The sequence below is a fragment of the Trichomycterus rosablanca genome, chromosome 18, assembly GCF_030014385.1.
Source record: "Trichomycterus rosablanca isolate fTriRos1 chromosome 18, fTriRos1.hap1, whole genome shotgun sequence".
NCBI lineage: Eukaryota > Metazoa > Chordata > Actinopteri > Siluriformes > Trichomycteridae > Trichomycterus > Trichomycterus rosablanca.
In genome coordinates, this window is record NC_086005.1 from 5,977,370 (window position 1) to 6,002,894 (window position 25,525).

A 25,525-nucleotide genomic window follows, 5' to 3' on the forward strand; every position below is an offset into this window, starting at 1 on the left:
TTCCGTTTACTGGCTGGTTTCTATGGCATTAAAGTCATATTACTAGGTGTCATATTTTACAGTATTTTGTGGAATATTCCAACCTTAATGGAACAGACACACTTTGTGGCCCAGTGCCATACAGGTGCTAACTATTCTTTTTTGTCCTCAGTTGACTGACTGGTTACTAAGGCAGAATGTACCATGTATTGCGTTTGTTTTAATTATGACTAATGTGAAAGGATCTTATGACTGATCGATCGTGACTTGGACCATCAATCTTTTTTAGTCTTTTATCATCTTGTTTCAATTCCTTGAGGTTATTAAATGCCACATCAGAGCAAATAAAGCAGAGCAAACCGATGATGTTTTATTGTTCACAGATGTTTCTTTATCCATCTGTGTTTGTGGCTTTGGACTTCCCCTGTCCCACTACTGGGATCAGGATTTTACAGTTTGGTTTTAAGGGATCTACAATGTACGGCTACTGATCACTCACTCTCACAAGTTTAAATGGAAGAATGATCAGAAATTTCTTGAGGTTAAAATGTAAGATCATTGACTTCTAAGCTAAATCGGGGTTGTAAATAGTTTATTCAATTGAACTTTGATCCAAACTAGAAATCCACATTAGATTAGATGTGGAAACCAAAAGAATTAAAGTTTTAGAATGATGGTACAACCATGGTTTAATAGTCAGTATCGGATTAGCATGTTCCAATTTAAACGAAAAGGTTCCCATGGAGTTGTTTAAAATCATTTAGTGATCAGTGTGCTCTTAGCTTAACCACTGGCTGTATTTACAGTATTTTTAAAGGTATGTGTGAATGGGCCATTGATCGTTTTTGATCAGTGGCCCAGAAAATGGTTTCAGTGAGAGAAGAATAGAGATAATAGGATAAGGAAGAAGGTTTAGCAGGATTAACATTACTTTGTGGGCTCATCCTCACTGTTACTAATCCTTACTTTCTACATCTACCATCTATCTCATCTCTGCAGTGACAAATCTCAATCAGCTGGAAAAGCTTACTTCCACAAAATTCTGTTACATACTGATTTTTGCTTTCACATTTGTTTTAGCTAGTGAAACAGGCTGAAATACTTGATTACCTGTGTGCAATTATCCACCTTTAGCAAATACATTTTTGTAATGCAGGTGAGTGTGGACCATTGATGATGTCTGTGGAGTCTGTTGTGCACTTGAATTATGTGGCAGCAGCACGATGCAAAAAAAAATCACACGTGCACAGGTCGAGCAATTCAGTTAATGTTCACATACAAAAAACTTGGATCTCAGGGACTTTGATCATAGCGGGATTGTTGTTGCTATGAGGGGTGGTCTGTAGAGCTTCTAGCTCAACGGTTTGTGACCGACAGCCTGTGCAGCATTTGTGGCCTTCAACACATGTAGGTGCGGCCACACTTTAATTCTACAGTCCTAATTTCCCTGTATATAAATAGATGTGCGTTACCTGCAACAATGGGTGCTCTAGAGTTTACACAGGATGGTGTGTGATGCAGGCTTGGTAACCTGGTCCAGAACATCAAAGTAGAGTTTCCAGCACCTTCTGGAATCCACGTCCCAAACAACTGAGACTGCTTTAAGAGCAAAATGAATTGTACCTGGTAGTAGAGTGTTCCTAATAAAGTGGCATGAATTATGTAAACATTTTCTATTGTTTATCAAACCTTCATCTCTGTGCTTTGTCACTGTGATGCAGGGTTCGACAGAGCGACTTGCATTCAGGCCTGAACAATTTATTATTAACATGAGCAAGTGCACCAGTCAGAATTATAGTGTAAAGCTAAATAAAGAGAAATTTGGCAACCAAATAATGTGATTAGCAAAAAAAAAAAAAAAAAAAAAAAAACATTTATTTGAGGGGATGAGAGGTGATGTGACTTGTTTTCTCTGTTGAGTACTTAATCTGAATGCCCATCCCTAACCCTAAGTAGTGAGTATCCTCTAAATTCTGAAGTCCTTATTATAAAGTTACAGGCTTTCAGATTAAATAAACCGAGCTGTAACGAGCTGTTTACCCCCCTCTGATTTGCCTGTTTTGCTTTTTGTTATGGGTTGTAAATGCGAATGTCTGTCATTCTCTTAGTCTAGTATTGCAGCGACAGCAAAAACAGTTTACACATGCAAGATGTAAGTAATAGGCATTTACCATAACACCGTCTTATATAAACTGTGTTTTTGGCTGTTTTGTATTTGTGTGTTTTCTGTTTTACGTTAAAAGGTGCTTTATGCATTTATTTTTGTTTAAGTCAGTTACATACACCGGCGAAGCATAACATTATGACCACTGAGAGGTAAAGTGAATAACACTGATTATCTCTTCATCACGGCACCTGTTAGTGGGTGGGATATATTAGGCAGAAAGTGAAACATTTTATCCTCAAAGTTGATGTTAGAAGCAGGAAAAATGGGCGAGCGTGAGAATTTTAGCGAGTTTGACGAGGGCCAGATTGTGATCGCTGGACGACTGGATCAGAGCATCTCCAAAACTGCAGCTCTTGTGGGGTGTTCCCGGTGTGCAGTGGTCAGTATCTATTAAAAGTTGTCTAAGGAAGGAACAGTGGTAAACCGGCGACAGGGTCATGGGCGGCCAAGGCTCATTGAGGCACATGGGGAGTGAAGGCTGGCCCGTGTGGACCGATCCAACAGACGAGCTACTGTAGCTCAAATTGGTGAGGAAGTTAATGCTGGTTCTGATAGAAAGGTGTCGCACTCCATGCCTCGACAGGTCAGGACTGTTTTGGCAGCAAAAAGGGGACCAACACAATATTAGGAAGGTGGTCAAAATGTTATGCCTGATCGGTGTATGTTGAGCATAAGCATGATGACTAATAAGTTTTAGTCTTGTACCACTGTACTGCAAGTGCCATTTTAAACTGACTACTCAGATCAGCCATTAGCTGGGTAAGAGCACTGTGGTTACCCGGCATGTTCGGACATTTCTACGTTTTGTGTTTTAAAAGCATTTTATTTAACTTCTCATTATATTATGTAAAACCTGCAATGAAATGTGGAATGTTAAATCTTTCATATAGTTTGACCCAAGTTCATTAGTGGTATTCGGTTCATAACAACCAATCGTGTAAATAAATCTGTTTACTTACACCAACTTCATTTATTTAATTGAAGACACTGTGGACGTGGAATGACAAGATTAAGAACAAGTTTATTAGAGGGTTGGTGCATGTAAGATGTTTTGGAGACAGCGTTAGGAAGGACAGATTGAGATGGTTTGGGCATGTGCAGATGAGGGATGAGAGTTTTATCAGAAGAAGGGTGCTGAGGATGGAGCTGCCAGGCAGCAAGAGGACAGGAATGTCGAGGAGGTTTTTGGAAGTGGTGTGGGAGGACATGCAGGTGGTTGGGGTGACGGAGAGCGATATTCATGACCGTGCGAGATGAAGACGGATGATCCGCTGTGGTGACCCCTGACGGGAGCAGCTGAAAGAAGAAGATTGTCTTGAATTATTTAAAGTGCTCTCACATTAAGTTTATTCTGAAATGTGATCACTTTCTATCTCTAATTATAACAGCCTACAGTCGTACTCTTAGTTCATGTGTTGGGTTTCTCACCAGTGCATTGGTGGGTATGTTTTTCTTTTGTGAAATAATTGAACTTACAGGTGAACTAAGACTTAAAATGAAAAGCTGAATCTAGTTAAATCGGCTCTCCCACCTTGTATTGTGTGGAGTGGATTTCCAATATTTCCCATCTAACCTCTATTCTGCTGTACAATAGGGCTCTGGTAAGGGAATATCCCTAAGACTAATTACTTCAGGAATGATTGTGTGTGTGCGCGTGTTTCCGTGTGTAGGCGTGTGTAACTGGTATGGAATGTTTCCATTAAAATAGAAGATCTATGTTGTTGTTGTTGAGAGCCTCTGCTGAATCTTCCTCTCTCTTTTCTGTACTGCGGTAATGCTGCTTTATGTTTCTGGTCCTGAAATGTGCTGTAGTTCATTTTCGCTTTGTTTTTTAACTCGATCCATATACAGTAAAAACTTTAACAGTTACTCTAATATGCTATTGTGCTGAACATGTTGAGCTCCAAATAGTTTTTTTTTAATTGATGCTGCAATGTAGGAAACTTGTGTGAGAGGATTAAAAACACAAATACTCCTGATAACACTTTGTGTAGATGTTCAATACTATTACACAGAATATCACAAGAGATTCAGAAATCATAAATTATCTTAAAATTATAAAAAATTATATCATTTATGTTTAACACATTGAACACAATAGCAAATGCACATGTCTTTTTTTGTTGAATACATATTTATTTTTAAGTGAGCTAAACTGGTCTTCTCTATAAATACATAAACATAAAAAACAATGTTGCCTATGTGAAAAGCATAAAATCAAATAAAGTGCTACAACAAAAATTGACTAATCACAATAATGCTGCGTTCACAGGATAGCGAGGTGGAACATTTTTGCTCCGACTGTGCTGTTGTTTTCTACGTGAGGCGGTGCTGCTTTGATACTTGGTTTTTAGCACTTGATTAAACCAAACCTGTTTGCTGCAGAGATGAGACAGATTGTGTATATGATATAGACAGAAGCAAAGCACAGCAAGCTTTCTCATCCTGGAATCGCTTGTCATGGCTTTGTTGTTCTTCGATATGATTTGATTCACCCATGAACGACATGTGACAGGATGTGTAGAAGTTCGATGGTAGTGTAGAAGCACAGCATGTTTACACTTAGTGCTGCTGAATTATTAACACAGCCAGGTTTTGATACTGTCAGTCGCCTTCTCTGAACCAAAACACAGGAACGTCTTTGCTAAGTGATATGATAATGGGGTGGTGGGGGTGGGGTAAATGCTCTCGTCAACCACTTAGTAGGCACACCTGTATTGTACTTGCATTCACTGGCCATTTGATGAGCTACACCTGTCTTTGTGAGTATGCCATTGTTGACTGTAGCTCTTTTTCCACACCCCTTTACCCTAATCATCAAGGGCCCCCGCAGAAATTTCACTTCCAGGTTTAAGAGTTTAATGCCATGGAATATTGTTTTATCAACTGGTGTCTTTAATAGCGTGGAAACTTTATTATTGTCTGTCTTAAGTCGAATTTATTTATATAGTTATTTTTACAATAGACATTGTGTGTGTGTGTGTGTGTGTGTGTGTGTGTGTTCAGGCAGCAAATTATAAACAAGTGATCCAGATAAAATGGGCTAAGAGGAACTGGAGCAGAAGTGAGTGACCGTATGATATAAACCAGTGGCATTGCTGCTGTGTAACTACGCCTCGCGTCTCGGCCTTTCTCCAACTCGAACGTTGTTTCTAGTCAGAGCAGGTTTGACATGACCAAGAATTTACACTGACAGACAGACAACAGCCAGACGGACGACAGAACAAGCCAAGTTCTGATGCAGTTTCATCAGAACTGCGTCACTTAGTGGGGCGAGCTTGATGCAACCTTGGATGTGTAGAGCAAAGTCTTTCTTTTTGGAGGCTTTTGATACTGATGACACACATCAGTGCACCGTTAGTGCTGGTTCCAAGCCTGTGCTAATAATTTTGCCACATAAATTCAAAACAAGCTGCTGTTTAGCTTAAGCACATCAGACTATAATGTTCCATTTTGTTTTTTCCTGCAGATAAAGTACCCTTGTGATTAAATGTCCCTTCTGCTACTAAGTGGAATCCTGAGACCAGAATCCTAAATGACCAGGTAATGATGCTGTTTATTGTTCTTTTCTTTTTTAGCCTCTGGGGCCTATTGTGGTGTAATAATAGTACAGATGGATCCCTAATGATCAGTTTCAGGTCTGTGGGATCCTGCCTTATGATGATAACAGTGGACTTTAATGGTAGTTGAGACTGTGTGTGAGACTTGGGCACTGCTACCTCTTTCAGTATAAAGCAAAATACACTTTTACTGTGCGGTTGGGTCATCATTTGTAATAGATTCTTAAACTTTTGCACTCTGTGTTGTTTCTCTTTTCTGCCGGCTGTTTTGCAAAGTGCTGCAAACCGAGAGTGGGGCCAGAAACAATAGACTGGCTATGTAACTAGAGCTCATGGAGAAAGTTCAATAATCCTGCTCTTCATGTTGAAGTGGTCATGACTAGGAGTACATGATCTGGAGATCTCCAGATTTGAACAGGAGAAAAACATGCTGTAGCGTTTTGTGTTTGCATAGTGCGTCTCGGTGCATTCCGTTCATGTTGAGATCCTGGCCAAAGATTTTTATTTAGTTTGTTTTTGAATAATACTTAATGGAAAAGCAGTAAGGAATATACTTGTAAGAATTCACTCGGGTGTGGCTGTCATTTGTCATTTATTTAATTTTAAGTTTCGATAGTAATTAATAACTCCCTATCAAACATTTATTGTGTTTCTAGAAGTGCAGAACAGTGTAGAACTCTTCTGTGCTGTGCAGCTTTCCTACCAGGTGTGCTCAGCTGATTATATTTTTTTAGGATTGCAGACACTTAGCTTGCTCGCCCACACACTCCGTCCTTCCATCCTGCAAGTCTTGTCCATCTGGACCACATTTTTTCAATTGCTGGTCCAGACAAGGTCAAAATAAGGAAAAGATAAAGGTGCTTGATTTTAAAGCAGGAGGAGCAGGATTATTGTCAGGTGTACATCAGCAAGCAACCCAGCTGAGAGATCAGGAAAGCCTTCTCTAAAGCAGTCATGTTTTGGCACTGTGGTTTGAAGGTTGCTTTAACCTCTGATCTCATTGCTCACAATATTGTTTCCTGTTTGTGCCCCAGAGATAGAACATGAACTCCATCACTTTTGCAGTCAGCATTGTACATCCGTGAGAGGCTGACAAGCACAAACTGCACTCACCTAAAAAGTCTAATATTCACAGATTTTAATGTATTACTCTAAACCTTTCTGCAGAGCTAGATTCATTCGTTCATGTGAAGACTTTATCAACGGAGTGATGCAGCAAATGAACAAATGAATAATGTATTTTAGAACAGAAGAATTGTGTTAATACTTCTATGTCACAATTATTCAACCACTTTATAATATTGCTGATTTTAAAACCTACAGCTAGTCTGTAGAACCTAAAGTTGGGTTATATCATGATTAAACCATCGGGAACTGAATAACAACCCTTCATTAATCTTCAGTGGATATAGCGTAGTTATAATTGGGGGATAGCATTAGTCTAGATCCCTATAATATTGTTATTATTATTAAGTCTCTAAAAATGATCAAACTATATTAGCCCCGGGCCACACAGTCCATTCAGTACCTGCAGCAACATTAAGGGCTGCCCACACACACATTTCATTCACACATATTCATTTAACCATTCTGACACACTGGCACAGACAGTGTATGTACGTTTTATGTCATAAAATTTATTTTTAACATTTGATTTATTAAAAAAATGTATATTGCAAACTTTTCTGACTCCAGGTACCTGATATACTGTACAGTAGAAAACTCAGTAGTTTTGTGGCTTTCCTGTAATAATATTTATTACAATATTAACATGAGTCTTTTCTAAACTCAGAAACAGTCTGTGCCCCTAACTGACTCTCTGCTGTTAATATTCCTGTGCAAGATACGTTATGTGCTGTAAATGACACCCATTTTGGGAACAGCAATATCAGTAACACTGTTTGTCCTTGGCTTTAGTTGCAGCCACAGCAAACAAAGTGACTCATAGAGAAGGATTACAGTCTTACATCTAATCAGTCATATATAGCTGATGATTTCTGCCAGTGGTGGTGGTAGCTCAGCAGTTAAGGTACTGGACTAATAGTCAGAAGGTTCCCACTGAAGGTTTCTGCCAAGTTCCCACTGTTGGGCCCCTGAGAGAGGTCCTTAACTCTGAAAATGCTTTTATTGTATTCAGTAATGATTGTAAGTCAGATTGCAAATTTCAGCTCTGCAGTTGCTCCTGCATGGATTTACACTCGTCTTGCAAGTTAAAGTGTTAATGTATCAGTGTAAAAACATTTTTCTAATTGAATGTTGAAGATCAAAGCTCTTCTGTGCTAGGGTTGCGTAATTTGCCGTTTTTTTTTTACCCAAATGTTGTTAACCAATAAGATCATAGTGTCCCATTTAAATCACACTTCATTTCAATGTGATTCCGTTTATTTTTTATTTTTTACATTTAACACTAAGTGGATGGGGATGTGTGGACTGATACATTTTTAAATTTTTTATTTGAGTTTATGTTTACACCAATCAGCAGATGCTGTTTATATAAAGCGATGTTAAAATAAGTTCATGTGTAATATATTGGAGATGCTGAGTTCTTTGTTTTCTTTAATAGCACTTATAGCGTGTGCTTTAGGATATTGGGAATTGGCTGGTCACTGATTTTGGCCCGACAGCTCTGCTCAGTAGTTCTCACACTTTGTTGATAAACAAATTAATTAGCATTTTCTTTAGTATTTTCTTGAAAAAATTGTAAATTTAGCAAAATATTACATTGATAATTATGTTTAGTATTTTAGAAGGAGAAATGTTACTTGTGAAGCATGCATGAAAAATGTTGAGTACCCCTTATGGACAAAATGTCATGGGTAAAAGGTTTCAGGTTCTGGCAGACAATGTTACCCACTGGCTATATTTGCAGACCTGCTAAACTTGGCTTACAGTGTGGTGGTGTTTGTGTGTCTAGCAAGTGATGTGGCAAAGCGTCTTAAAGGCTTAGATGATCAATTCATTAATGGTTAGCAGGTCTGCAAAGCTGCCAGGCCTGAAGCACTTTACATAAACACAGTCAGTCTTGTTTGCTGGAAGTGTTGGCTGAGAATCTTCAGGGATCTTTTAAACGTGTTGGCACCAGTTTGTTCGCTGCACTCAAACTTAGCAACAAAGACCTGTCCTGAATGTAACCACGCTTTAGAGTCTGCTCTTAGATCCTGCTCACTAAAACTGAAGAGCGGTTCACACTCCACTTTCTAAAGTGATGAGACGTCATGAATAGCCCGATGTTCTGCGAGCATCCCTAACAGTTTCCTCTTGCACTGTGCTGTTTGGTGTTTTCCATGGTCCTTTTCTGGCATCAGTTGCTTCTCTTTTTGTAATGTCTGGCATTCACTGTCTTCTCTTTTAGCCTCCAACTGTGAGTCCTTTTAGGATTTCATTTAGGCAGATGGCAGACTTTTAAACAGGGTGTGTGTGGTCAGCAGGTTGACTCGAGTGAGTCACTGCCTTCCAGACTGGCCTTTGATTTGCCAATCCAATATCTGCTGCCGTTAAGACCACATTGTAAGTGTCATATTTTGCATCTAGGAGTTTGAATATGAAAGCAAAAATGTGCAGGTTTAGGAGGTAGATGCAATCAAAACTGGTCTTTTATACTGCTCGGCTAGATGGCCTCCCCTAGTAATTACTCAATACCTGCCACTATTGAATCCTCTCAGCACTGTATGAGAGCAATAGCAATTGCATTCTATAAAGACTAAGAGGGAAAAGGTCCAGCACAAAGACATTAGTGTGAGGAGGGTGCACGAGAAACTAAAGACATTTTTTCTTTAATTTATCCTGGTGAGTGTTGCGACAGACCTGGTTTGACTGGGCAATAATACCCCGCACTTGGTGCCACTCCATAGCCAGTGATGTTTGTGTGGATGCCCACTTGGCCGATAGCAGAGCTGAGATTTGAAATTGAGAGTGGTGGGCTAGCCGGTTTTATCTCTGTGCCACTAGAGCCTCCCCCAAATCAGTATGCAAGTCATTCAGTTTGACTTGAATAAATAAATGTTCATACTTAATCGTGTGGCCGGCTGTGGGTTTTAATCTCTTAGAGAGACAGGCTGTATACAGTATTGATCATATTACAGTAGGTTTAAAGAGCAGTTCAGGACCTTGATGAATCATTTGCAGATTTTTGTATTTGTAAGGATCTGTGATAAACCCACACTGACTTGTTTTGTGTTTATTGTCACAAATTCCTACACACTTTCTAATCCTTCTAATAGAAGCATGCAAACCTCTGTAAGGGCTGAGACATGAAGCTAATGACATCTTTACAAACACTGCTGACCAGTGATGACAGAGATTATTAGAAGGCAGGAACTAAAGGACTTTCTGATCCGGAGGAATGATGTTTTCTTGTGAGATTTTCTCAGCTAGTGATGCCATTAGAGATGATGTTAAAATCTATGTAAGCATTGTAAAAAGTAAAATAAAACAGCCAAAACCCTCAAAATCCTCTATGTGAAATTCATTTCTTTGCCTCTCATTTCCTGTTCAGAAAACCGCACCTTGACATTTTATAAAAAAATAACAGAGCGTTTAGCAAAAGAGCGATCTGTGGATCAGCGGTGTAGATGGTGAATCAGGAGCCCACAGGGACTGATGGCTTTCTGCAAAGCCATCAATTACAGGTGGCTTCTAGCTTTCAGAGCCAGGCTGCAGATCCAGATTTTGTCTTTTCCTCTGGCAGCTTATTCAGCGCTGTTGAATATTAACCAGACAGCTTTCCTGATTGAGTACCAGGTGCACAGACTTGGAAGCTTGTATTGTAATGACGGAGCTAAAAACTCTTCAAATTAGCTTCATTCAGCACTTAACAATAACAAATTAAAATTAGTGCTTTACTCAGTAGATGTATTTACAGTTCTCAAGATGTATCACAATATTCATGTTTACTAACAACATGACAGCCAAATAGCATTAGGGAGAAAAGTTCAGTATGCAAGTCATTCAGTTTGACTTGAATAAATAAATGTTCATACATACTTGTGTGTGGCTGGCTGGGGTTTTACTCTCTTAAAGAAACAGGCTGTGTACAGTATTGATTATAATACAGTAGGTTTGAAGAGCAGTTCAGGACCTTGGTGAATCATTTGCAGGTTGTTGTATCTGTAAGGATCTGTGATAAGAAACAGCAGTTTTAAAGTATAAATATACTATATGAACAAACGTACTCTGACCACAACAATTGCTAACAGGTGTAACAAATCTTATATATAAAGGAAATTAAATGCTTCCATTTTTGCAGCAGCAGCTTATGGAAGGCTCTTTCCTGATCCAGCATGACTGTGCCCCAGCACGCAAAACAAGGTCTATAATGACATGAAGAAAAGCTTGGTTTAAAGAAACGCCAGAGGCCTGACCTTAACCTTACTGAACAGCCTTGGAATGAACCAGAACATTAATTGAGGCTTTCTTGACCAACATCATACTTCAAAGTCTTGTGAGAAGCCAGAGGTTTCATTTGTTTATAAAATGGGATGTCCAACAAGCTCATGGTCAGGTGTCCACATACTTTCGGCCAAGTATTGTATATACTACATGGGATTAAAAAGAGTTGCATTGTTTTTTAGCTGCATGGATCTTATAGAAATCGTGTCTGATACAAACCAAGTTCTTTTTTATACAACTGAGCATCTCATGCTGCAAATCTACACACTATAGGCAGCGCTGCAGTCAGCTGTTAATACCCACACTGTGAGGTTTAGCTTTTGTTTAAGTACATTAACATAGCCTATAACTTGTCAAAACATAAATTCACAAGACACACAAAATGACAAATGCATAGGTTTAAACTATACTTGAGCAAAGTAACTCCTCTACACCTCTTCTTAACATGACAAGTGAATGAATGAGAATGATATATGTGTTTATCATGTACATGTATACAGTACTGCTCAGTTCTTTTCTTTGCACATATGTGCTTGTTTGGAAGCTGAGGTCGGAGCACATGGTTGAACAGAAAGGGTTAATATGCTTGCTCAGGGGCCAACGGTGGCTGCTAGGTGGAACCAGGATTCAAACCCTGAACCATCTGATTTTTAGTCATGAGACCAAAGGCCTGAAGCCTAACCACTGTGCTCTCACTGCCTCTATAATAAGCCTGTGTGGGTTACATTGATTGCGACTTCTAGTGGTTGAACATCCCAGCTGCTTTGTTAATTTACAGAATATCTAATTTACCTGAAATTAGCTGTAAAGGTGCTATATGATTTCTTAGTCCACAAAAATGTGTTTTCAATGAGTTTATGTCAATATAAAATGTGTTACAAGACAATATAGTTCCACTGTAAACATCATTAGCTTGTTAGGTAGTTTTAAATCGTACCCCAGCAGTCAAAACAAACCAGACGTTTTGTCTGACGTTGGGAATGTTTATAGGTGCTGGCACTTTGCATCGGAAAATAAAGTGACAGGCGCAGCTACTTTGCTCTATCCGGCTCGAGATGAAAGGAGTCTTGAGTGCACGGTGGAAGTGTTTATGTTGTACTGAGACTTGAGACATTTCTCAGTACCTGTTCCGCAAGCACTTGCTTCTGTATTTTCTCCTCTAAATCCATTTCTCCTGAGCCCTCTTCACCCTGACGCCTGGCGTTTGACTTACATTAGAGGACTTTTGGTTATTGTCCTGGTACATCTGGACAGACACAAGTAGGATCTGTGCTTTTTCCATGTTGCTCGTGTCCGTATCTGCTGTTCGGCTGAAGCAAAGCCGGAGAGTTTTGTGTTTTTCAGTTTGAAATGAATGTTTTGGCACGATTGGCTTCGCTTTATTTTTGCCAGCTTCATCTTCACTTTCTCTCCGTCTCTCGCTCAGTCTCTGCTTCCACTGAGAGCGTCTCTCACGACAGGGTCTCTCACTTCCTCCAGTACAATATGGCTGCCCTCAGCGGGAGCTTCCTGGGCTCAGTATCAATGTCTGAGAGGACTCATTTACTGTCCTGATAAGCCCTTAACAGCAAGGACACATGGGAATAGTGTACAACATGTTCAGCATTTTGACCTTTTACTCTTTTCACATCACCATCATGGATAAAATTGCTGCAGGTTGTTGTGGATTGATGTGGCATCAGGTCTCTAGTGCCTGTTTCAGATCATGGACTGCAGGTTCACAGTGTATTTGGCCATTTTACTTTAGTGACAGTAAAGTACATTTGTTCTTTAATCTAACACAAGGTGCACAACACTAGAGCTTATACAGTATAGCTTGGGATTAGAAAACAGTCTAGATCGAGTAGTTTGTTTAACACAGAGCAGCTATAGAAACCCTCATCGTCTTATTTATGGTGCCTTAGTTCCTGGTTATGGGTTGTTTAAAACTTCCTGCCAGTCAGTACACAATGACCTTGACTTCTTGTTATTTTCTGCTTATTTGAATGCATTTGAATGAAAGGGCTCTGACACATGTAGTTAACTGTTGGGTGTAGTTTTGCAGCTCAGCTATTATTTTTCGCTGTTTTCCGATAGCACCTTGTCCGAATAAACGAGACAGATAAATTGAATTTAGTCAGCAACAGAAATGTGTGTTTTTTTAATTAATGTTGTTTTATAAGATCCTAGTGAAAAGTGAGTGAAAGTTAAGGTCTTATTTTTAATGCTTCTCGCCAATGACAAACTTTTATTTGTAAGCAGCTGCAACATACAAAAATGTTAAAGTATACTTTAGGGATGCAAATTTTGGCAATTAGTTTTAACCAAAATTCAAACGCCATCAACATATCAAGCTTAGATTTAAGAGTTTGTCCTATGCATAAAGAAACAAACAGTTGCACCATACAATAAAATTACACACAACCTCTCATGCCACGAGTTACTAACAATGCAATATAAGTACTAAGAAATCATACTTACTCCTATTAAAGCTTGTTACCCAGTAAATCACTTATGTAGAAATTAAACACATTGGCTGGTGTGTCTCAGGACAGAATGCATTTTACATTTTTACATCTTTGAACTGTTGCAGGACAGAATGCATTTTACATTTTTACATCTTTGAACTGTAAATCAACTTTTTTTCCCCTAAAGAACCAAGTGTGTATCATGTAAGTAGCCACAGGAGCTAGTATGACGTGAAATTAATCTAAAACAAACTAAATCATATCAACAAGTTAGACTTTATACTGTGGAAAACAGTAACAGTGTCATCAGTACGATGAACATAAACACAGTGAGCAGAACCAGTTCAGCCTTCAGAATGTAGATTTTAAACATTTGGTAGCGAACAGTAAATTACAAGTGTAACTTTACTGTCCATATCTTAAACATTATATATTCTGAACATTATAAAAGCGCCTGTCTGTTCAACTCGCTTTAGTTTCATCACTCCTAGTCAGTCCAGTTTAATCTTATTTTAGTGTTGATCACTCTGGTACGTGACAGTTGGACATATAACATCTGGCCTTATGGGTAATGCATGTGTTGTTTGGATATCTTGTATCTCAGCACCTTGCATTAATTATACAGTGTGACGGCTATCTTACACTTTGTTTGGAGAACAGGACACTGTACGCCATCTTCTCAATTAGTCTGTGTGTGTGTGTGTGTGTGTGTGTGTGTGTGTGTGTGTGTGTGTGTGTGTGTGTGTGTGTGTGTGTGTGTGTGTGTGTGTGTGCGTGTGTGCGCACGCTTGCTGGGCCTCTTCAGTCCCAAGTATTTTGAAGGCCTGAAGAAGGCTAATGAGGTACAGTGGCTGTACTAATGAGCACATTTAAATGGAAATGAAGATTGATGATGACTAACATCATTAGCTGTCTGAATTAATAAATATTTCAGTGAAAGTTTGCGTGTGTGCAGATCAGAAAAGTACTTGACCTTTACATGTTAACCACTTTATTAAATTGTCTATGTAGTCTCATCACTTGTTTATTTAAATGGCTTTAATGCGTTTCTCTTTTTTGAAACAGCACTTGTGTTCCAATTCTAATCCCTAAATGCTTATTTTAAGATGCAAGTCATATATCTTTCTATTTCTTTAAACTAGAGGTTAGATGCTCTTCTTTGGCCATAATATTGAAAGGTTTTTACACCTGATGCCATTTCTGACGCCGCCCTCCTTTTTAATCCAGGCTTGTGCCCAGCGCTGACGAGTGCACCGTCCACTGATTAGGCTGTTCAGCCACCTGTGCACAGGTTTGCTTGGCACAGGTTTAGCTAAGAGCAGGAAGAGCTGATAATGATCCGTTTCCACAGCAGAAGCTCTGCCTTCATGTTCATCTGATCATCAAATATGATCGGCAGAGACACGATGCCAAATCTTACGCAATGGCTATAAAATCAGCTGATCTTTATTTTGTTTGACTGGGCGTCTGCGCACAATTTCTTGTGTGGAATGTGGTGTTGAATATCTTGTATATGGAGGCTGGGATGGCATAGCAGCACTTCAGGGTATAGTATATGTGTTGCTGCATTGTGCCCAGTGATTCTGGGGAAACCTGACCTACCTTGATTAACTCTTCTCAGAATAAAGTGGTGGTATAAAATGAAAATTAAAAAAAAATACAAAATTAAAAAATAAAATATCTTGTATATAAATATAAATTTGTATATATAAAAATGTTTTTGGTTGAGCGTGTAGCCACTGATGCAGCGCTGCTTTCACATCATCACATGAAAATGTTCTTCCCCTTAAAGCTTCTTTGAGCGTCCAAAAAGGTGGAAATCATATGCTGCTAAATCTGGACTATAAGCTCTCTCAGTCTCTCAGACACGACCAGTTACGACTCCTCCCACCCTCACCGCTTCCCACCAAGAACATCCTGCTTATATGGAGTTCCTTCATGTGTAGGCTGTATGTGTATGCAGGTGTCCTACACACATTTCTGTCTGGAAATGTTTATATTCCTGTGTCTGAGAACATGGTTAGTTCCTCCAAACCAGACAGCAAAGTAGAGCTCAGTGTCACTCCTACATCACTCACTCTCACCTTTGCCTAATCCTAATGGAGTGTATCTCTTTCAACCTCTGGCATGTATACATCACACACACACACACACACACACACACACACACACACACACACACACACACACACACACACTGTTCAGAGCTCAGTTTCATCCTCTAATCCAAGCTGAATAGATTAAAGACTTAGCCAAACACATCCTACCACAACTATTCAGTCTGACTCCCTATCTCGCTTTATCCTGCTAGCATAAATCAAAGCCACACACACACACACCTACAGCTACACTCTGACATACATCCGCTTTAACCCTAGCACACACAAGTCGGACTGTCTGACCTCCGTCCCAGATAGAAATGGACTTCAGGTCTGCCTCTGTGCCACTTTTGTATGTTCTGTTTGTTTTTCTCTACTATAATTTATGTAAATGACACCAGCAGCAGGTTCAGTTCAGGGTTTAGTGACATCAGTGTGTTGGAAGAGCGTTTCAGAAGCCATGAGCTCATGGTAAGAGACACGCTGCTGGTAATAGAATGGGCTGGGATCAGCACTGAGAGCTCATTGACAAGTGCACCTACCAACCCCCAATCCCCCCACCCAGACATAGCCAGTCATGTCTGTATAGACGCTCAACCAGCTGATAGCACCGCTGAGATTTAAACCCTGAATTTAGCATATTTGGCCGCTGTACCGCTTTAATAGCCCAATAGCTAAACTGCTCAGCCACCAATTGCGTACCTCAGTTACATTCTATGTTGGTTTGTGTGTCTGCATTGAATTGTTACCTATTTTGTTGACTTGAGTGGGTCTGGTTTGTTACTAGAGCTTTCATGCTTGGTCGTGTTGGATTTTTGTTCATTTTCTTTACTGAGCAGGGCCATTTTGGATGAGGCATGACAGTCTATCACAGGGATTTGTTTAGACGCCCGACCGACTGACAGTGGGCTAGCTATGATTTAACCTCTGTGTCACCCGAGCACCCGCTGTGAGAATCCTCTGATAGTCGTGAAAAAGGAGTAATGCAATGATAAGACGGACTACAGTGTGAACTTGGCGCCGTTATCGAGGTCACAGGATCGGTTTTATGTTACAAGTTTGTGAGTCCAGTTGTGCATCCTGTCTGAAACAGATAAAGATGCTTTAATTCTCTACAGTTCAGGACAGTTCAGTGAGTCCTTAGCCATGAAGGAATGATATTTAAGACCCGGGTGTGGAGCTTCGATCTGATCGTTTACAGTGTGTAAATTACACAGTGACTTTGTGCACTATGTCCTCTATAAATAAAAAACGATCTGATCTCTCTCAATCAAATAAAGCATTCAGTCCCACACCCCACCTCACTCCATCACGGTTTTCATAAGCCATTAAAGTTCTCTTTCTTCCCTGAAGAATTGAGTGTTGTGCCAGCGTTGCGACAACAAAACTCTTGTACATCAGACGTTTTTTTTTTTTTCCTCTTCTTATCATGTCTTCAGCCTAATCTCTTCTATCTAATCAAGCTTGTAGCAGCCAATGCTAAGTTCTCCTTATTTTTCCTCAGCCCTCCTCAGTCTCGCTTTTTAATTGATCTGTCTCAGTGTGAGTCTAATCAAGCTGTTTTGAACTGGAATGAAAGCAGATTGAAATACAGCGACACATTTATTATTAACAAAGAGACGAGGGAAAAAATGCTAGTGCTCGCATGCAGATGTAATGATGGGGTTTTCTCAGCAAATTTCACAAGGTGAACAAAGAGAAACAAATGTTATCATTTATTCAAAACCGTCTTTGCATATTTTAGCTGAAATGCTGCAATTCAGTTTTTGATATACACTCTCTATGCACTTTAGTAGGTACACCTGTCTGGCATGTACATTCATTAGGTATTTTATAAGCTTTTTATTAATAAACATTGTGGCTATACAATTACTAACTGCAGCTCCTCTGTTGCTTTGCATTGGTGTGCTTGCTGTAATTGAAACTCGGGTCTCGTCTTTCTGCAGCTTTGGCCGCTAGTGAACCGGTCAGTTTACATGTGACCCGGGCACATGCTTTAATCTTCCGATTTTATTATAAGCCTGCTTTATAATCTTATGAGTCTTTGAGTGACACTGGTTTCATAACTTGAGTCCTATTTACTCGGCTTGATGTCTTTTCACCAGAGAACCCAGTTGTTGGTCCTGTTTGTCTAAAGTCCAGCGCAGTTGGGGACCTCTCGACTCTTAGAAACCTAATTTTTTGCATCAGTGCACTGCCAGGTTTAGTAGTATGGTGTTCATCAGACCATGCTGATCATATAGACCGGTAAATTCTGCCTTTTGACGCAACCATTTATAAAACTGATTCACGTTTAGCAGAGCCGCTTTCTCAACGGTGATGACTGTAAAGTTTCATGTGTTTGTTTAAAAGCAATTCACGCTGTTTCACACTGAACTCTATTTGAACCAAATCAAATTCCTTCCAAACTGGAAACCAGCCAGGCAACTATTTGTGCCTCACCGTCAAGCATCCGGGTGTGGAGACCCATTCAGGTAGAACAAGGCCGAGGTGTGAGCAAGCAAATAAAAGAGAGCTCATTTAGTCGCATTAATGTTTCTCTCGTCAGCTTGCTAATGCAGTCTCACCGAGAGAATACGACGCCGAGCGGCTCTGTACGGGAATATCACATCACTTGACCTCGTTTTGGATCCACATCTTCAGGACAACAAAGCCTTTTGTTTCTCCTGCTCCCTCAAGACCACTGAGTTTTGAGTCGAATGGTGAGAACCAAAACTAAGGGGCGAGAGAACCAGACGAGCAGGTTTTTCTGCCCTCGATACCGATACCAGCAGCCATGTTGTTTTTGCCTCTCCCTTAAACAGAGAGCATAACATGCCTTTATGCTGATGCAATACTGAATATCATGATGAAGAAATACTGCAAGCGCTCTGGATATCTTCACACATATCCTAAGACGTGTAGTCTGATCTCAAACAAATAGATGGGTAAAATAAAGGGTACACAAATTCTCACCACAAATACAGTCAGTCAGCCAAAGCACTGGATCCAGCCATCAGGGCATAAAGTCATAAACATTCTTGCTTTTAAGCATTTTTTTGTAAATGCCTGAATAGTTTTATACCCGGCACATTAAAATGCTAATTTCTGATTGGATGGCAGGTGTGCATTAACTTTTTCTAAAAGGACCTCCCCTGAATCCCCCCCCCCCCCTTTACCTCTCAATGTAGTAATTCCTTAGAAACAAGAAGCAAGTCCTATTAAGATGCTATACGATAAGATAAGATATCTTTATTGTCAGTGTACAAGTACAGTGAGATGTTGTTTGAAGCAAGCCTGTAGATGCCTAAATAAAGTAAATTATATAAGAGGGAAAACAAACTACACGTAAGCACTTATGCTTAATTAGGGTAATTTGCAGCCAGATCGATGTACCTTGGTATTTATTCTACTAAATACAAAGTCTTTTGAGCTGGAAAGAAAGAGCACCATTTAAAAATGGTAAATAATGGTAAAAAAAGCCAGTGACACAGAACCAGTATCAAAACCAGCGAAAGTGACGGATTATAAATAAAAAGGCACTTGGGTGAAGGTCTAATACACAATCTTACCACCAGAAAGTAAGAGCTCAAGATCTGAACGTGTTGCTTTCGACTTGGCTGGGAGTCTAACAGGCACAAGTAATCGGCTGTGCCTAAGGGAGGTAAGTCAGCTGTTTTTAAGTTATATGGTTCTATGCTTCTGTGTTTAAACTCTTGTGGGTGTGCTCAGTGTACACAAGAGCCATCAAACTGTCCTGTAATTAAAAAATAACGAACTCGGGAGACCAGTTTGCATGTACACACTTTAGCTGTCTGTAATTGCAAACTTTGAGTTGTAGGGCCGGGGGGGTGTTGTAAACAGTACTGGTGTAAACATGACCAACATGTATCCTTTTAATTGTTTTTCTGATGGGGTTGTCCAACTGCCCTTACAAATGTGTTCAACTGTGTGGTGGACTTTTACTCAATAAAGTTACAAAAGTGTGTTCATTTATTTACAGACATTTTAATATGTATGTAAATAAATAAGAGATTATTTTCTGTTAGCAATGTTAGCCTTGCACCTACAGAAAAGGAAAAAAATGAACAGAAAAAAACATCGGTCACCAAACGTCCCGTTGACCATAACGTTCAGTAAAAAATAGTGGATTTGTTTTGTGACGGAATGTTACACTTTTTATCTGTTCTCACAGTCTGTAAGGAAAATGCTTGGAGGAAGGGTGTAAAATGAATGAGTAGGAATAAATTCACCTCTACAGCGTATCACTTAGACTCCTGCATCCACTAGCTAATTAATTAAGACTTTGCTGGTTACACGCCAGAGCTGAACGCTGTTATCAGTGAAAGGAAGATGATGAACAAACACCAAGCCTGCTGCCCTCACAACGACTTACTCATCCTCTTACCTTCTGGCTAGACAGAGTAAGACCGAAACCTGACGTGCTAACACCTGACCCACAGTGTATGCTAAACTCACGACAGGTGTCTGACCCGGGCCATTTCTCATTCTGACATTAGACGAGCGGTCTGTAATACCTGTTAATTACCACTTCTTTTTTTTACAAATAGTTTTCTGGACAATAGTGACTGAAAATGAGGCATTTAAATGCATTATTGCATTATTTATAACTCTAATCCTAAGTAATGGGGAGATGTCGACTCTGGCTGGAGTGCATAAATGTGCATTTAAAGTAAGGAGTGAGACATGGCCTTAGCCTCGATTAAACCTTAAAAAATAGTTCAGTGAAAATGTTTACACTGTTATGCAAATGAACTCAATATGGGTGAGTAAGTGTAGACGGATGAGTAAAATAGCAAATACACCGATCAGCCATAACATTATGTCCTTGTTTCTACACACACTCTACATACTTTTTTAGACTGCTTTCACCCTGTTCTTAAATAGTCAGGACCCCCACAGGACCACCACAGAGCAGGTAATATTTAGGTGGTGGATCATTCTCAGCACTGCAGTGACACTGACATGGTGGTGGTGTGTTAGTGTGTGTTGTGCTGGTATGAGTGGATCAGACACAGCAGCACTGATGGAGTTTTTAAACACCTCACTGTCACTGCTGGACTGAGAATAGTCCACCAACCAAAAATATCCAGCCAATAGCGCCCCGTAGGCAGCGTCCTGTGACCACTGATGAAGGTCTAGAAGATGACCGACTCAAACAGCAGCAATAGATGAGCGATCGTCTCTGACTTTACATCTACAAGGTGGATCAACTAAGTAGGAGTGTCTAATAGAGTGGACAGTGAGTGGACACGGTATTTAAAAACTCCAGCAGCGCTGCTGTGTCTGATCCACTCATACCAGCACAACACACACTAACACACCACCACCATGTCAGTGTCACTACAGTGCTGAGAATGATCCACCACCTAAATAATACCTGCTCTGTGGTGGTCCTGTGGGGGTCCTGACCATTGAGAATTTTCACAGAATGAAAGCAGGGTAAAAAAGTATGTAGAGAAACAGATGGACTACAGTCAGTAATTGTAGACCTACGAAGTGCTTCTATATGGTAAGTGGAGCTGATAAAATGAACAGTGAGTGTAGAAACAAGGAGGTGGTTTTATTGTTATGGCTGATCGGTGTATGTACATTAAAAATCAAATCCACAATGTAGTTAAGCATGAGGTAAAAACCAAACTTATTTATTCTGAATACTTTCTGGATCTACTGTATGTTAGGACATGGACTGTTTGGCTTAAATGGAAGCTTGTGTAAATGTGGGGTTTTCCACAGAATTATTTCCATATTGCTTATTTAATGTATCAGGTTTATTCATTTAGATTTTTGTTTTTCACTTCCTTTAGTGTAAAAATAGCAGAACTTGAACAATACTTCAGTGTTTTGTTACTCTCTGGTGCTTCGGTTTAGCAGGTCGGTGCAGTTCATTACCTGCCAGATTGACCTGCATTTTTCGCTTTAGCTGTTTATTACATTTGTGGAACAATAAAAGCCCAGAATCAGCTGTTTTTTATCACTCAGATGAACTTTCCATTCCACCAGACTGTTTGTAAAGCTTCAGGCTCTACTCTGGAATCACCTCATGCTTTCGCTTCAGCCTGCATGTTCTCTATATGTTCTCTATATGTTCTCTAACTGTTCTCTATCTGTTCTCTATCTGTTCTCTAACTGTTCTCTATCTGTTCTCTATCTGTTCTCTATCTGTTCTCATGTTCTTTATCTGGAATGTTTTGTTTTTTATATTTCCCCGTTTTGCTGCAGTCCCTATCATAGCTTGGCCCAATTCTCTAGTTTCCACATCACTCCTAAATTCCTCTAACACCACGACTCTGGATCTAACAGCTCTTCACTGGATTCACTTCATATTAAAATCCCACTCCGCCATGTTAACTGAGCCAGTGCGCTCTAAAAATAACTACCACGCTGAAAGAACCGCTCGCATTTCAGCTCGTCTGGCTTGGCAGAGCCAGAACTGGGTCTTCTGTGGCAGTAATTCTGCAGAGTACAGGGGTCTATAAAAAACAGCAAGCACTGAAGTCACAAAACTCCCAAATGCCACAGAATATATAAAAAAAAAAAAAAACGTTTCAAGATTTAAAGCAGGTTTACAATTCTGTTCATCAAGAAGCATTTTCTGTTTTGAATGATCTGATGACCACCAGGTGATAGCCAAAAAGAGCTCTAAAGAGCAGCAGGGTGTATAATGTTAGCTGTGCTAATATGATTGATTGATTATTGGACTTGCATTGTTGGGAGATTGCACAGCAGTAGCTACTTCAATAGACTTATTTTTGCGGTGACTGTATGCTCGTAGCCTGACAGTCTATGGGGGGGCTGGGTAGTCTGTGGCTCTTCTTGGTACAGGTTGGGGTGGTGCAAGTATGAAGTTGCGAGAAAGGGGAGACCTATTGTTGAAATCCTATTGTTGTGAAAAACAAGGGGTACTCAGGAAATGCAGTAGTCAATTTTGCTAGCCCAACACCATGAAGATTCAGGTTCAAATTTCAGTGGTGCTATCAGTCGGCCGGGCATCTACATAGACATGATTGGCTATGTTGAGGGTGAATTGGTGATTACAATGACCCTTTGATTGATTGCTGCCTATTCTTGTCCTGCGCTCAATGTTTGTGGAACAGGTGGAACAGGACCTGCCATGACCCTGATCAGGATAAAGCGGCTGATGAAAATAAAATGAGAGAAAAACTCTTACTGTTGGCAAGTTGTTGTACGAGTGAAACATATGAGTGGAATAAGGGAGTATAGGCCGTGTGGTTATGGGAAAACAAGCAATGCTATGCAATCTGGCCACATCCCGCCTTCAATTTTTGATTTTCTCTGCACGCCATGTTCTTCTTTATTCCTGACATTGTGTACATGCTGTTCAATTAAAGATTAGCCAGATCGAGACTCCTCCACCCTCTGTGTAGGAAGGAGCGCTACCGCAGGTCCTTCATTCCAGCAGCTGTCAGACTCTTCAATAACAACCAGACCTTATAACAAACCAATCAACTCTATAACAGTAATCTATAAAATAATCTTTATTACACAGTTTTTATTCCATCACCCCACCACCAATGTAAGTGCATTACAAGGTACAATAGCATATATGTATACATAATATGTAAAATATCACATATATTGTACATGTATATTGTATTCATATATAATATATATACTATATAGAAGCACTTTGTAGTTCTACAATTACTGACTGTAGTCCATCTATTTCTCTGCATAAATGCAAGAACAGTGACTAAATCATTTAAAAAAAAATGCAAAATCTTAGTTGATTTGCGTAACCACACACAGTGGCTGGTCTGTAATTGATTTTTGCACCGATCCACTAGTGTAAGAAATGGGTGAACCAATAACCAAGCAGCCCAACATCCCCGGAGAGCCTTCATACTCTCTTGATCCTCCTCAGCAGGAATGCTAATGTAATGTGTCCAGTTCAGTGCACCACATTTCAGGACTGTATTTTCTGCTTCCTTCTCCTTACAGAGCAAAATGTGTGGCTGTTTATAAAAGTTTAGCATTCTCAGAATTCCGGTTTTAACTTCCTTTTACTCATCTGGTTTGGTTCTTTTATTCCATAAAAGCCCAAACAAGGGAGTTTTAATAAATGTGTTGATTGTACAGTTTTCTTAGTGTGATTAATATTACTTTAGTTTTTTTGGGGCGCAGTAGTAAAACACATTAGCCCACTGTTTTTGAGATCCAGGGTTTAAATCTCTGGTGCTTTCAGCAGAATCGGTGACTACACCGACATGATTGGCTATGTTCACCAATTGGATGAACCCCACAGCCATTACGATGTGCATCTGTAGGTGTGCTCTCAGTGCCGGATACAAATAAGGAGGGTTGTGCCAAGAAGGGCATGTGATGTAAAAATGTTCCAAACCAAGTATAAGGATCAGAATGATCTGCTGTGGCAATAAAAATAAAAAAACTGAATCATTTATTGTGACCGCATAAACAGAGCCAAATCATTGCTATAAAATGTACTAAGCAAAACATGAGCTTGTTACCTGGGTCGGATCTTTTTTTTTATCAGTGTTTCTTCACACTTTGTCACCACTGAGTTTTCCATTCTAGTTACCAAGAGGTAAAGATGCGTCTTCCCGGCTGTGTTGGCAGCTTTGTGAACCATGTACTTGTTCTCAGGAAGGATTTTAACACTGATTACTTTCCTAATGCCAGGCCTGCTGTTACTATGGCAATAGCAGTAACCCAATGGCTCATGGGCCTTCTGATGGAAAATGTATCTGGACACGGAGAGGGAAGAATTCTCCCACACAGAGCGCACAGCTCCCACTAACTCTGTGTGTGTGTGTGTGTGTGTGTGTGTGTGTGTGTGTGTGTGTGTGTGTGTGTGTGTGTGTGTGTGTGTGTGTGTGTGTGTGTTACAAGAGGTTTTCAAACACACTGGTCTTAAACCTGCAGCACAGTGAGCACTTGACGTCTGTGAAGACTGCAATATGTTTCTCAAAGGAAAAAACCTTGAGAGAAAACGTCAGAGAGGAGCTCATAAGAAAAGCCTGGATCTTCTCTGATCTTTATGTAAGAGATTCTTAGTTGCCCCTCAAACCAGGGGGCAGTTGGTAGATGGTCAGTGGTGAAGATGGAAAGGGAAGAAAAAAATTAAATAGCAAAACAATGTCCATCAGCTCATAATGAAATGCTTAACAGTGTCACTGAGCTGCTTTTTTGTGTGTTTTTTGTTAACTTTATGATAAGTCTATATAAATGTAAGCCTTTGTGATTTATATTTGTTATTATGGAAACGTTCTTTCTGTAATAGACAGCTGAACAAAGTAAACCTAGGAAAAGATTTTGTGTTGCCTACGTATTTTAAGCCTTGAGCAAAGTTTCTGCTTTTGTTCTGCTTAAGATGAGACTGAAAGTTGTAACTTGTAGATAAACTTGTAGATAAAAGTCTCTTGTCTAGCAGAACCAGTTCATTCATGCTTAGCTGAAAAATATACATGCCTAAGATCAGAACTTTTAATTTTCATACACCCTAACACAAAAATGAATCCTCAATCCAAACTATGCTGTTTTATTTTGGACACATTGTAAGAAGAACCAATTCATTTAAAAAGATGGACGGATACAATTAGAGGAACAATGAACGAGCCATTAAGAAGCCAAGAGACCCAAACAGTAGACAGGATCTTTTGTAAAAACATTATTGATATGGTTTGTCAGCAGTCAGAATTGACCTGACCGCACTTAAAGCTCTGTATCTGATTCCAATCCGCTTCTACACTGAATTTCATCTGTTTGAAATCAGCTTGTAAGCGTTTGGAAACTGTTGCAACCTGGTTAATAAAAAATTTTGAGAAACGCTGTCGAATGTATCACTGTGTTAGTTACAGACAGACAAAAATCTGTCTGTGGTGCAGAGATGCAGAAGTGATACAC

At 39.7% G+C, this 25,525-nt stretch overlaps 1 protein-coding gene across 4 annotated transcripts in view; it reads left to right on the top strand.

Annotated features, from left to right (window-relative positions):
- erbin (erbb2 interacting protein) overlaps nt 1–25,525 on the top strand; it is a 70,691-nt gene that overhangs the window by 2,144 nt on the left and 43,022 nt on the right. For 3 of the 4 annotated variants that reach the window (XM_063014515.1, XM_063014517.1, XM_063014518.1), the window contains exon 2: nt 5,616–5,689. The gene's annotated coding sequence lies outside the window, so the exon portion shown is untranslated. Of the gene's footprint in view, nt 1–5,152; nt 5,211–5,615; nt 5,690–25,525 lie in introns of those variants that run through there. The other variant, XM_063014516.1, reaches the window with a different exon arrangement.